This window comes from Peromyscus leucopus, chromosome 4 (assembly GCF_004664715.2).
Source record: "Peromyscus leucopus breed LL Stock chromosome 4, UCI_PerLeu_2.1, whole genome shotgun sequence".
In the NCBI taxonomy this organism is placed as follows: domain Eukaryota; kingdom Metazoa; phylum Chordata; class Mammalia; order Rodentia; family Cricetidae; genus Peromyscus; species Peromyscus leucopus.
Genome location: NC_051066.1, coordinates 110,461,381 through 110,475,873, shown reverse-complemented (window position 1 = coordinate 110,475,873; position 14,493 = coordinate 110,461,381).

Sequence of the window (14,493 nt, the reverse complement as noted above, 5' to 3'; positions counted from 1 at the left end):
TGGAGCCCTGCCTTGAGAACCTGGGAGCAGTTTTCTTGTGTCCTTGTGGGAAGGGAAAGTGGGGAGTTTTCAACAGAGCAACAGAGTTAAGCAGGCATGAGTTTGTTTGGAATAACAGAATTTATACAGCTTCCATTAAGAATATCTAATTATAAATAATTACACTAAACTGATTTAATTTCAACTTTTTAAGCTTTATTACAGCAACAAGCTCAACTGCGTGCATTTTGTTAAATAGACCATTGCACTGTGAAGAGGGAAAAAAAAAACACTTAACAGGATTGATCTGACTTGCGTGGGAAAAGAAGGATTAACAATAATTGAGCATGCTCTACAGTATCATTTCCCATTCCATTAGAGCTGAAATATAAGTAGGTGTTTCAAAAAACGAGTTCACAGTAAAGAATTAGTTTGGTTTTAATAGAAGTCCCTGCCCTGTTTAGGAGTTAATGCCAGAAATAGGCAAACAATTGGTTTTAGTATTGAGCTAAATTTTTAAATATGTAAGAAATTAAATTATTGAGGCTAACTGCTGACAAGTGACTGTAATAATAGGAATTGAAATTAATTTTTCTCAGCAGCCCATAAATGCTTAAAGATATAGATGCTCTCTCTGAAGATGAAAAATGAGCTGTATGGTTTAGAGTGGTTGCTTTTGAGACCAATATTCAGCTCATTTTGAACAAAATAAAGAGTTTTATTATATTTCTGCCTGAAAAAATAGTGTATTTACAATGCAAAAATCCAGATGCACCAAAACATAAGAATATAGTCTGGCTATCACTAATAGCCCTACTCTAGAGATAGTGAAACTATTTACGTGCTGGCACATTGCCCTCCAGAGGTACTTTTAAGGTGTGAAGATTATTTTATGCAGTTGTTAATAATGCATATCATACCTATAAAAATGAATAAGCAGTACCTATTCTTGAGACAACATCTGAAAACTTTAGCTAGAAAGTTTGCTGTCCCTTTTTGCCTATATGGAGCCAACTTCCTTTACTTTTTAAGAATTTCAATACATTTTTTTTTTTTTTTTTTTTTTTTTTTTTTTTTTTTTTTTTTTTTTTTTTTTTTTTAACATTTCTCTGTGTAGCTTTGCGCTTTCCTGGAACTCACTGTAGCCCAGCTGCCTCGAACTCACAAGATCCACCTGCCTCTGCCTTCCGAGTGCTGGGATTAAAGGCGTGCGCCACCACCGCCCGGCAATACATTTTTAAATTAAAATAAAATTACATAGCCTTCCTTTTATTTAATCCTCCCTCCAGCAGCTCCCTAGCACTCTTCATCCAATTCTTCCCATGCTCCGGAGTACTGAAATTAATAGCACCTATTTCTTGACTTTTATTATTATTGTACACACACACACACACACACACACACACACACACACACACACAGAGAGAAACAAACCTACCCTACTGAGCTCCTGATTCTGTTTTGTTCTTTGTGTGTACAAGGTTTCAGAGCTGACCACTTCATATTGGATAATCTCATCTTCAGGACAGCCTAATTATCCCACTCCCAGAAGTCATTGGAGTCATTAGTTGCCTGTATTTCTTTGCATAGGGGTGGAAGCCAATTAAGATCCCCCTTCTGTATTAACATGTCTATTGATATTGTCATTGTTTATGTCTTACATGCAGCCATTTCTAGGAGAGAGTGTTTCACAGAAGAGTCCCTGGTATTCTGGCTCATAAAAACTTTCTGCTTTCCCTTCTGTGATATTCTCTTAGCCATAAATGCAGGAACTGTGAAATAGATGTATCCCTTGGGGCTGAACTCCCTATGATCCATTAATCTCTGCATTATGCCTAGTTTGGGGTTTCTATGATGGTATTCATTAGCTACAAAGAAAATCTTCGGCGAGGAGTGGTAGATACACTTCCCTGTGGGTATGGGATAAGATTTAGAATATAGTAAGGGATTATGCTTGTCTAGCAAAGTGGTGGTAGTAGATTATTTCTAAGATCTATGACCTCATTAGCCTAGGGAAATAAACTAGATTTCTACTACCAGACAGGATTTCCTTCCTGTTGAGCAGGCCTAAAATACACATAGCCAGATCTTGCATTCTCACCAACAAGTGAGTGCTACTTACTGCGCCCTTAGGGATGTCTTACCACACTGGTCATTGTTATGGTTCATAGGTGTCACAGCAGAAGCCTATTAATTGCTTCCCTCAATTAGCAGCTTAGAGTGTGTGTTTTCTGTTAACAAGGAAGCCTGGCTACAGGAATATGGCTTTCAGCTGAAATCCACCTTGAATCATCTCTACCCTGGTTCTTAAGTGTTTGGTGTCTTCAGCAACAGTGAACTTACTTCAACATCTGAGAGGGAATCGTGGGTTACAATACAATCTATATTGTATTGGGAATCACTTGAACTACCCTGACCAACTTTTTGAAAGGAAGCTTATCATGTCTGGTACTAGGGTTATTATACTTTAATCTCTCTCTCTCTCTCTCTCTCTCTCTCTCTCTCTCTCTCTCTCTCTCTCTCTCTTTCTGTGTGTGTGTGTCCTCTCTTTGTGTGCATAAATATACACATGCACATATATTATGTATAATGTTAGGTAAATATAAAATAATATGTTTCCTTGTGGTTTTATCCGATAGCATTGGTGTTATTTGCCCCTTGTCCCTCCTTCTTCTTTACTGACTTCCTTCTCCCTCCACAGTTGGAGCCCCACCCCACTGTTTTTCCTATTTATCACTTCATACCTAATTTGTATCCTGCTTTTCCATCTCAAGACTTCCTTTTCCCAATAAAGTGGCAGCCATCCTGATTCACCCTCAGACCATGTCAGCCTCCTTCCTTCACGACTCTACACTTCCTCTTTGGGACTTGAACTCTGGAGCTGGACTCTGGCATGTGATCACAGTAACATGGATTCAGAGGATAACTTGCAGGAGTCAGTACTGTCTTTCTGTTAGTTTTATCTTGGGTTTGAACTCAAGTCCCCAGGCTTGGTAGCAGGTGCTTTTGCCCTCTGAGCCATCTCTCTCCACTCTCCACTGCAGCTCTTTTAGAGAAAGGGTTTTTGTTCAAACCGCTAAAGAAGATCTAAGCTTAATCTAATGGATATCTTCAGAAGCAACCTTCAGGACAGAAGAAACAGCAAATGTGAAGACACTGGGCACCTGTAAAACTCTGAGGAGAGATAAGTAGCCAGTGGTCTTAGAGCACATGGATAATGAAGAACTTAATGAAGCAGCAGGTCTGAGAAGCTCTGTATGGGGGCCGGGCATCATGGTGCAACATCACCACAAGGGCTTTGCCATTATCATTTGAAAAAGATAAAAAGAGAGGACCAGTATATTAACAAGTATATTTTTAGCTGTAAAACTCCAGTTTAATTTATTTATTTATCTATTTTTTTGATGGTGGTGACACACACCTTCAATCTCCGAACCCAGGAGGCAGAGACAGGTGGATTTCTGAGTTTGAGGCTGGCCTGGTCTACAGAGTGATTTCCAGAACAGCTGGGACTACAGAGAATGCCCCCAATTAAAAAAAAAAAAATGATGGCACATGCCCATTACCCCAATTCTGCAGAGCCTAAGGCAGAAGAATCAGGACTTTGAGGCTACCTACGCTATGCAAGAAGTTGAAGGCAGCCTAGGCTATGTGGTGAAACCCTTTAAAGAGGCTGTTCCCCTCTTTTTTGGAGGATAAAGTTGTTAAGGGCTCCGAAAAGACTTGTTCAAAAATGGCATTTGAGGGTTGAAGAAAATGAGCAAGCAGTTAAGAGCAAGCACTGATTTTACAGAGATTGGTTCTCCTCCTCACACTCCCCCTATATCCCCCTCTTACCCTCCTCAGAGAGGGTAAGGCCTCTTATGGGGAGTCAATAATTTTAGAGGAATTTGGTTCTTAGTATCCACACAGGACTGCTCACAATTACCTGTAACTCCAGTCCCAGGAGATCTGATACTGTATGTTGTTTGTTTGTTTGTTTTTGGCTTCTTTGGGGACTGCATTCATGTGCACACCCTCCCATATACACATAATTAAAAATTAAAAATATAAAATCTTGAAAAATAAAAAAATGAGCATAAGTGCATCCTAGCATTATACTTTTGTGTAGAATTATTGTTTAATGTAAATATAATTTAATGTTGGCTACTTGAATCCTCAAGATGAAGGAATAATTGAATCCATGTTGAAACGTTTATTTCATGTGTCATATGTGGCCAGATGTCTTGCCACAGTCACCTCTAATGATGCTGTTTTCTAATGTTCTGCTAATCAGATACGGCAGGAGCTGCCAGAGCTGCCCATCTCTTCTGGTCCATCATAGTCTGGCTCATGTTGAGATTCTCTGCACTAACAGATTTTTTTTTTTTCATTTTACCTGCCAACCATGGTTCCCCTTCCCTTGCCTCCTCCTGCTCCCCCCATAGACCCTTACTCCACCCCGAATCCACTCCTCAGAGAGGGTGAGGCCTTCCATGGGGAGTCAGTAAGATCTAGTACCTCAAGTTGAGGCAGGCCCAAGCCCCTTCCCCTGCATCAAGGCTGAGCAAAGTATCCCACCATGGGGAGTGGGCTCCAAAATGTCAGTTCATGCACCAGGGATAAATCTAAATCCTGTTGCCAGGAGCCCCACAAGCAGACCAAGCCACACAACTATCATCCACAGTCAGAGTGCCTGTTTCAGTCTCCTGTAGGTTCCCCAGAATCCGTGAGATCCCACTAGCTCAGGTCAGCTCTCTCTGTAGGTTTCCTCATCAGGGTCTTGACCCTCCCACCCACGACCATGCTTATACAATCCCTCCTCCCTCTCTTGACTGGACTCCAGGTGCTTGGCCCTGTGCCTAGCTGTTGATCTCTGTATCTGCTTCCAGCAGTCACTGGATGAAGGCTTTATGATGGCAATTGGGGTATTCACCAATCTGATTACAGGGGAAGGCCCCTTCAGGCACCTGCTCCATTATTGCTAGGATCTTAGCTTGGATCATCCTTGTGGATTTCTGGAAATTTCCCTAGCACCAGGTTCCCTTGGTTTATTCTCTCTGCCCAGCAGCCCCACCTATTTCTCTCCTGCCTACCTATTGACCTTTCAGCTCTTTATTAGGCCAATCAGGTGTTTTGGACAGGTAAAGTAGCACAGCTTTACAGAGTTAAACAAATGCCACACAAAAGAATGCAGCACATCTTTGCATCATTAAACAAATATTGCACAGAATAAATGAATGTAAACTTAAAGTAATCTTTGCATCTTAAACTAATATTCCACAGCAGCCTTCTAAATGTTTGTTTGTTTCCACAGACCTGGGATGGTCTGAAGTTAGGTCAGATAAATGTTTTGTATTGGACAACAGGCAGTGGGCAGTGGGGAAATATCCAACTATTCAACATGCTGAAAATAAGAGGCTTAGTGCCCAATTTCAAATTGGATATCTATATTAAATCTCCAGCCACTGGAGTACAGGGAGTATTGTGGGAGAGAAGGAAGAAAGAATATAAGAACTGGAGGATAGGAGGGCTGCTGTGAAAAACTGTGTTCTGGACACAACATGGTTATCAAATGCATGAAATGACAGCACCTGTGGTCACCTGCACAAGATCAAGCCAACCAAAATCCTGGCATAGATGTGCTAGATGATTCCCAAGCATCTTGCCTCACTCAGAAGCAACTGAGAGCTGCAGGGATGCTGAGATACCTCTTTTTTGAGGGTGTTGTCACTGGTGAGTTTCTCATGCTGCAGTGGATGGTTCCACCGCCATTGTCACATGACCAGCACTAACTGGACTTAGCAGGATACATGCACATGCACACACACACACACACACACACACACACACACACACACTCATGTATGTATATATGGATGATGGACACACATTGGAGAAAATATGGAAGTAGTTAAAAGACAGATATGGAGGGGTTAATATGGTCATACTTCATTCTCTGCATGCATAAAATCATCAAAAATTAAGAAAAAAATAAAAATTAATATAACAAAATAACAGCATTTTTGAGCTGATAGAAATGACATAGTAAAGGAATCAGTGTGATTATACTTAGTGAAGAAGGCATTAAGATAAGCAAATGGGGTAGGATCTAGTACAGGATCTCCTACTGGAGTAGGCCTGGCCTTTGGTGGGAAGGTGGGTATATTTTGTGCAGATGGAGAAAAGGCAGAATAATAGGGAGGTGGCGACCATTTGAAAGGCATATTCATAGCGTTCTCATTTTCTCTACTTGGTAAAGTACAAAAAGATTGTCTAGCAGGAAGATCCATAGAAACCTGGAAGAGAGAAGAAAGGACTGAGACATCACACGGGGAATTGCAAGAGTTGCTGAAATTGGCAGAGCACACTACGTGGCTCTCTCACATGGACTTCCAACACTGGCTTCTGTTTCTGCAATGGAAAAGAATCATGCTTCTAACCCTCAGATCATCACATCATCACGCTACTTTTGTGCTCAGGGAATATTAGTTAAATCTGGATCGTAACTCAAACTTGTTAATATGTCAAACAGTGTCCTATCGTCTGTCTGAATCCATCTACACATGTATATCTTTCTGAGTATCACCAGGATCCCACACAATTCAGGTTCTTAGAGGCCTAACTTGTTCTAATGCTGTGTAGCTGCTCAACGCTCTGCCTTTGCATAGGTAGTTCTTCTTTTCTGAAAAAAAAAAAACTGGAAATACCTTTTCTTCCTCCAGACTTCTTAAAATGTTGCCCCTCTGTGCCCTGCCAGCTCTGAAAATATAGCTTGTAGTTTTGCCTAGTGTGTTCCAGTTACTTTAGAGCTGAGTTCAGTTCTTTGCTATGTCAAATTGTATTATTGTTTAGTGAGTCTGCTTGCTGTAGATCAGATGTTTGTAACAACAGGGACTGCGTGTGTGTGTGTGTGTGTGTGTGTGTGTGTGTGTGTGTGTGTGTGTTACTCAGACTATTGAAACAATAATTTACCAAGCTTCTCTCACTCCACAAACAGTTATGGGAATTTTATCTTATATTTTATAATTGCCTCTTTTCACCAGATTTATGTGTTTTTAATTTAACAACAACAAAACCCACTACACAGTGCTGGCGTTGGATTTTGTCAATGATATATATCAAGTTATAATTAGATGAAGAATATGTAATCTAAATTGGATATAATTCAGCTTTTCTCTCAGATAGAAATGTTGAATGGAAAAAATCTGTAAATAAATAAAGTAATTGTCCTAAACTTGTAGAATATTGTCAAGATTTTTTAAAATAATAATTTGGTTCATTCCTCATGGGGTTTCCTGTGCTTATCTTTGTGTCTTTGGTGGAGCTGACTTTTATATGGTAATGAGTATTACATACTGGTCAAGTTAATTGTAATAAAAAATCATTCTGAGAACTAAAGATCTATCACAGGAACACACAATACATTGTGCCTTTCAGAGATATTCTTTAGAAGGGAGTTTTGAGCCTGTAGTTGTAGGGGAAATGATCTCATTGTGGAATTCACAATTTTGTTGCTTTGTTATTGAAACTTTAAGGAAAAGAACGCTTGGAGTAAGTGATGTCAACCATGAGTACTCAACTAATTATTAAGAACAAGCATGTGCAAGGAGATACAGATGGCACATTTGGTAGAAAAGATCACATTTGATTATGACCTGTGTTGGGAATCACTTTACATAGAACACAGCACTTTGAGTCCTAAAGCTTAGGCTAAAATTTGACCAGTGTCTTCCAATTCTGTGTGGTTAACTGGATTCTGGTGGGCACAAAGTCTCTGCTAGTGCAGTTGGAAGTCTGCTGGTGGTTGTGCTTCTTCACTTGCCTATAATTCTGAAAGCAATGCCTAGGTTCTGAGAGAACATATTGCAATAGCAAACATTTCAAGAGACCCAGGCAGAAGGCACAGGTTTCTGACAACTAACTTTTGAATTTCAATAAACCCTTCTGTTAAATATATCACTAAGGTGAACACAAGAGGTACCTGGAGGGAGGAGAGAGTATTTCTTGATGAAGAGAGCATAAGGCCACACTAAAACAGCACAAAACAGGGGCCATATAATAATACCCGTTAGTGAAAACTTCAAAGTGCTGCAAGGGCCATGAGAAATGCTTTAACACCATGAGAGAACAGGAAAGGGCATTTTTATTGCTGTCTTTATCCTTTCTCAGATAACCACCATGCTTTCCTAGGATTATAAGGAATTGTTTAGCAATTCTCTTCCGTATGGTCCATTCCTATCTACAGGCCACATTTTCTTTAGCAGCCTAGAATTGTCTCCTACATGGAGATCACTTTTCAGACAGTTAAACTCCAGAAATGCCTTCCCATGACTTTAGAATGAGTTAGCTCCCTGGACTCTTATTTGTAGTGCCCCCTGTACACCCATCTCAGGGATCCCTGTTCACTTTGGACATGTCTCTTTAGAGTCTTCCAAGACCCAACTATAGACAGACTATGGGCATATCTCCCTAGGCTTCTGTAACAACTTTAGCAAATTACTATTCACACAGAAATGTAGTTGCTCTGTTTCTTAATACATTTTTCAGCCTGGAATATCCATGCCTATTTCTTTTTACCCTAAAATCCTTTCAATGATATGTTTATAACCATTACCTGATCACATAAAACAGACTGTAGATGCTAGTGATTAGTGTATTGTGCCATCTGCTTCCATACTCCATCTATGTATATAGACAAGACCAATGTAGCACATGCCATCCAGTGATAGCACAGAGTATATTCTAATTCGTCAAGGTAGACCATTTTATGGCCACAAATATACCTCAACATATTTTAAATGGATAGAAATCATGCAAAGTATGCTTTGGAGACAGAAGGGAAATAAACTAGAGAACAGTAGTACAATGATAGCTGCAAATTCTTAGAAGGTTCAAGATCAAATAATATACCTTAAATAACATATGGATCCAAAAGGCTGTGAGAAAACTCCTACCATTTTGAATGAAATAAAATGATAATAAGAAATCTACAATATATCAGTACAATGGAACCCTATTCAGCAAAGACTATGTGGAACAAACTGAATGCATATTGCAAAGTATATGATGCCACTCTGAATAGCTACATACTGTGTAATTGTAACAACATGACGTTATGTGAAATATAAAATTGCATACAGAGATGATCAGTGGTTTCCAGGGACAGGGTGAGGGAAGGGTGAATGGGCTGTGTACAAACATATTTATACACTGACACTATTTAGGGAGAAAATCCTCAAATTCCATTCACCAATCTTTGGGCTGGAAGAGGGAAAAGGATTTAACTGGGATAAAAAGCTGGTCCTAAGTTCTTGTCCTCGAGACAAGGAATAAACTTGAAAACCCTCTGATAGTTTCTCATTTGTGATTCTCACATCAAGTCCCTGCCTCCCCAATTCTATACACAGACACACATATACACACATACATACACACTCATGCACACACACACACATTCACAAATACATATCAAAACCCATACATTCATACATAAATATATTCAAATACATATCATATACATACATGTACATACATATACACATATGTGTATACTCATGCATACATACACAAACACACATATACACGTTATGTGTAAGTCTCTGTACACAAATACTTATTTAGTTGTTCCAGTCTTGACCCTCAGGCTCTAGTCCTGTTTTTAGAGTTCTTTGTGTGATTTGAAAGTTTATAGTTCAGAATGAGTTTTTTTTTAAGTATTCTCATAGAATAAACTAAGTCCAATCCAGTAATGATCCTCTGTAATATGTTTATACTTCTTGCTTTAAATATGAATTATTACTTTGTATGTTTTTTCAGGATATTTTAGTCCTTTCTGTAAGGATTCAGAGAAGAACTATATATAAGTTGCTGAACAAGATTGGAGTAATCTGATTGAAGCTGAATAGCTGCTAAACATTTGAAAGGATGTTCGTCACTTATTACATAAAAACCACTCTCATATCTATGGTGATATCTCTCATACATGTCTGTATTGTGAGTTCTCATTGGTCTTAATAATAAAAACCCAGAGTCAGATACAAGAGTAAAAGCTGAAAGATCAGAAAAGTAAAGGAGCTAGCCAAAGTCACCTCTTACTTCCACAAGGACTTAGGCTGAAAAGGGGCTGAGTTCCTGTCTCCTTCTGCTTTATATTCCTCTCTCTGCCCAGCCATATCACTTCCTGTCTCCACCTCCCCAGTGCTGGAATTAAAAGCTTGTACCTCCCAAGTACTGGAATCAAAGACATGAGCCTCACATGTGCTGGGATCAAAGGCTTGAGCCTCCACTGCCTGGCTCTATTTCTCTTTTAGACTGGATGAATCTCATGTAGCCCAGGGTGGCCTTGAACTCCTGATCTTCCTGCTTCCTCCTCCCAAGTGCTGGGAATTAAAGGTGTGTGCCACCACTGCCTGACCTCTATGATTAACTAGTAGCTAGCTCTGCCCTCTGATCTCCAGGCAAGCTTTATTTGTTAGAGTACAAACAAAATGTCACCACACATCTCAAGCAACAGAGTTGAGGAAACTTAATCTGCAAAAACCTCCCAAAAATAAACAATGAATTTCATCAGTGATATGTAGAACATTCATTCCAGCAATAAGTATTATTTTAATTGTGAAGACAGAGACAGTCTAATGAAGCAGCAATGAATAAATAAGATTTATTTATTGGGACACTACCAAAGGTAACATGGGTCAGAACTGCCAGATTGGGAGGTTCTTTAGGCATGGTGTTATGATTTTACTATGTCATTTCCTCCCTAGGCTCATGTGTTATGTTAGAGTGCTTGGTCCACTGGTGAACTATTTGTGGTAAAGCCAAATTGTGATTTTCTCTGAAACATACCATTAGGAGTGGGGCTAGCTGGTAGAAGTGGATCATTAGTGGCATAGGTCTTTGAAGGTTTAGCCTGGCAAATCCGAGGACTGAGTTTGGATCCCCACTACCTATGTAAAAAGCTGAATGTGGTTGCACGTGTCTCTAATTCCCAAATATGGGGTTGGTCAGCTTGATCTGTGAACTTGCTAGTCTGCCAGTGTAGTAGAGAAGTGTGCTTCTGGCTCAGTGAGAGATCCTATCTTAACAAATAAGGTGGAGAGTGATTGATGACCACATCTGACATTGACTTCTGGCCTCCAGAGACATATGCATGGGCAGCTGCTCCAGTACACATATGTGCACACTCAGGAACACACACACACCACATGTACACATGTACACATGCATAAAGAACTACAAATAGTACTCTGTCATATTTTCTCAACTAGATGTGGTAGACCGTTGGCCATCATTTGATGTCATGTGCACTGATAAATTCTGGCTTCAATGTCTTCCAAGTTTACAGATACTGGAGAGAGGAATCTCCCTGGAAATGCTGCAGAGAGAATCCATGAAATCCATTCCTTTGACCCTGGCCTGCTTTTCAGATGTGTACTTTAGAAGGATTGCTTCACAGCAGTTTCAAGATTTCAAACAAAACCGTCTATAGAATTCAAAACATGAACAGAGTATCAGTAACCTTCACAAATGTGTTTCACATTATAAAAGAAATTTGAAAGACTCGAGTCAGGCTGAAAGGAGTGACTAATGGACTTCACTTGGAATTCTGAATTAGGCTCTGCTGTACCCATCATCTCATTTGATGGGCTTATTTCCTTCTTGCTCATGAAAACACTTCTGATAACTGAACTGGAGCCTAGGACATCTAATCCAAAATGGCAGCCCTTCTGAAGCCAGGAGAATGGAGGACTGAGAGGCTGCTGACTAAGGAGTCACTTCCCAGAGCTCAGCATGGCTGGTGCTGTGGACCAAGGAGTGATTGGTTACAAAGGACAGCTTTTGGTTCCATGCAAAGAAGGGACTCCTGTGTTTTGTTTTGGGGTTTTTTGTTTGTTTGTTTGTTTTTGGTGTGTGTGTGTGTGTGTGTGTGTGTGTGTTCATGCGTGTGTGTGAAAATATTTTGTGATTGATGTCATAGGCTCTGAGTTTCTGAAGGATCTAGAAACAGGGTGGAGAATGTAAGGAACAGGAAGTTTTACACTGAAAAGTATAAACTATGTACATGTGGAATGCTGTGTAATGTTTCCACACATGTATACATTGTGGAATATTCAATTGGTGTAATCATATATTTCTCCTCAAGCAGTGATCATTTTTGTTATAAAACATTCAAAATTATTTCCATTAGCTTAAAGAATACCTCAGTACATCATGTCTGTTTATTCTACTGTGAAATAAAATGTCAAAATGTTTTCCCCCATCTAATTATAAATCAGTATCCATCAGTAAATTTTGCTCTCCTTTCTCTTGCTCCTAAACTTCCAGTGTCTAGAACCTACCGTCTGTACTACAAGATAAACATTTTTGAATTGTACATATGAGTAATATAATGTGACCTTCTTTCTATGCCTGGCTTTTTTCAAATAACATAATGACCCCCAGAATTCCCCTTTTGTAAGAATGAGCAGATTTCCTTGTATATATGTACCTTCTGTTCCTTAGCCCTTTAGAAGCTATTAAACACATGGATTGCTTCCATTTATTTCTTAATTTTGTTTCTTAATTCTCAATACACACAAGAATGCACAAGTTGCTTCTACAAATTATTGTTTTTGAATATGCACACCGGAGTGCTGAATCACATGTTCAGCTTATTTTTAAGTTTTTGATGAACATTTGTACATTTTTTTCACAATGACTGAAAACTTTACACATCCACTCACAGTGTGCAAGGCTCACTTTAATCCACATCCTCATCAATTATTATTTGCCTTTTTTTAAACCAAAGACATTCCAATTGGATTGAGAAGATATATCATTGTTGGTTTGATTAATATTTTCATAATTATGCATAGTTTTCATAGATTAGAAGGCCAATGGGATGTCTGCCTTTGAAGCACGTCTGTATGGAGCTACTGTGCATTTTTGGAGTTAAATTGTTTCTCTTCTCATCTGAGTTGTTTCAGCCTCTCACATGTGATGATTAAAGGTCCTTGCCAGATACTGCTTGCATTTGTATTCTGTTCCTTCAGGTTGTTTTCACTCCTATGATCACTTATTTGGCTGTGCAGAAACATTTTATTTTAATGAGATGCCATTTTTCTATTTTGGTTTTGTTTCCTGGAATTTGGGGTTTGATTAAAAAAAAAATCTTGGCTAATCTCAAGGTCCAATGCACATTTCCTAGGCATTCTTTCTTCTAGTAATGTTATGGCTTCAAAACTTATACATCTTTAATCCATTTAGAGTTGATTTTCAGAGAGAGAGAGAGAGAGAGAGAGAGAGAGAGAGAGAGAGAGAGAGAGAGAGAGAGAGAAAGAGAGATATCTAGTCTCAGTTTCTACATGGACCCCATCTTTCTCCATGGTGCACTATAATGATGTTGAGATGCGAGCTTATTCCTGAGTCCTGAACTGTTTTATGGCTCTGCATATGTGTGTTCACACTCATATCATGCTGTTCTTCTGAGTGGGTTGAAGGTGGGTTTTGTGGTGCCTCCAGCTTTGTCCTTTTAGATCAGGATTGCTTTAGTTATTTGGGCTTTTTTTTTTCCGCTGCTTCATACACATTTTAAGAATACTTTATGTTTTCTAATGCTATGAAGGGTGTATTCTGACAGCAATTTAATATTTAGCAACCTCTGGGTTGCTTTGAGTGGCAATACTGTTTTAACAATAGTGTTTCTTCTGACAGATGAACATGGGTATCCTTCCAATTCATTCATAGTTTCTTTTGTCAATATTTTACAGTTATCATTGTAGAGATCTTTTACCTCTTTGACTGGGTTATATTTTTATCCTGTGCTAAGGACATCAAACATGGATATGTTCAATTAACAGATTTAACAGATTTAAAGGCAGAGTGCACTATTATTAATGTTGGCCTAACACCGCACAGCAGGTTTCTAGAGTCTTTATTGGATAGAAATTGAAGTTTTCTATCCACTCTCACTCACTTCTCTCATGATCACTATAATTCTTTAAACTTTATTATTGAAGTCTTGTATTTGTCAATTATGTCCCAAAATACACTAGATAAGGTAATCCTAAATTAGTACTTCCATTCAAAATAATAAAATGTGATCAAAAAAAGTGCTCATTTCAACCATCCACTGGACTTACTTCCATAATGTGCTCATTCCTTGGTCTGTTGGCATTGTCGACGTTAAAAGAATTATCAAAGTTGTATGCAATAAATTGAAATGCAAGATATTCTGAAGGAGTCCTTTGGCCATTTATGTCTTCTATGTTTCAGAAGGTTTTCCAAACACAGTTTTACAAGATAGATCCTAAGCAAGAGGTGTAGTTCCAACAATAAATAACATTCAAGGGAAAGATGAAATGTTTACATCATGAGCCGTGGTTCTAGAATGGGGTGAGTCTTGTAAGGATTTCCCTGGAGGAGAACTCCTGATGACTCTAGGCATTGCATTGCCAACAGTGGCCAGGTGAGTCTGTTACTGTATATCCAGTCCACTTCTCTGTTGTCCTCATAATCACCATTACCAAAAGTAACTTGTGAAAGAAAAGGACT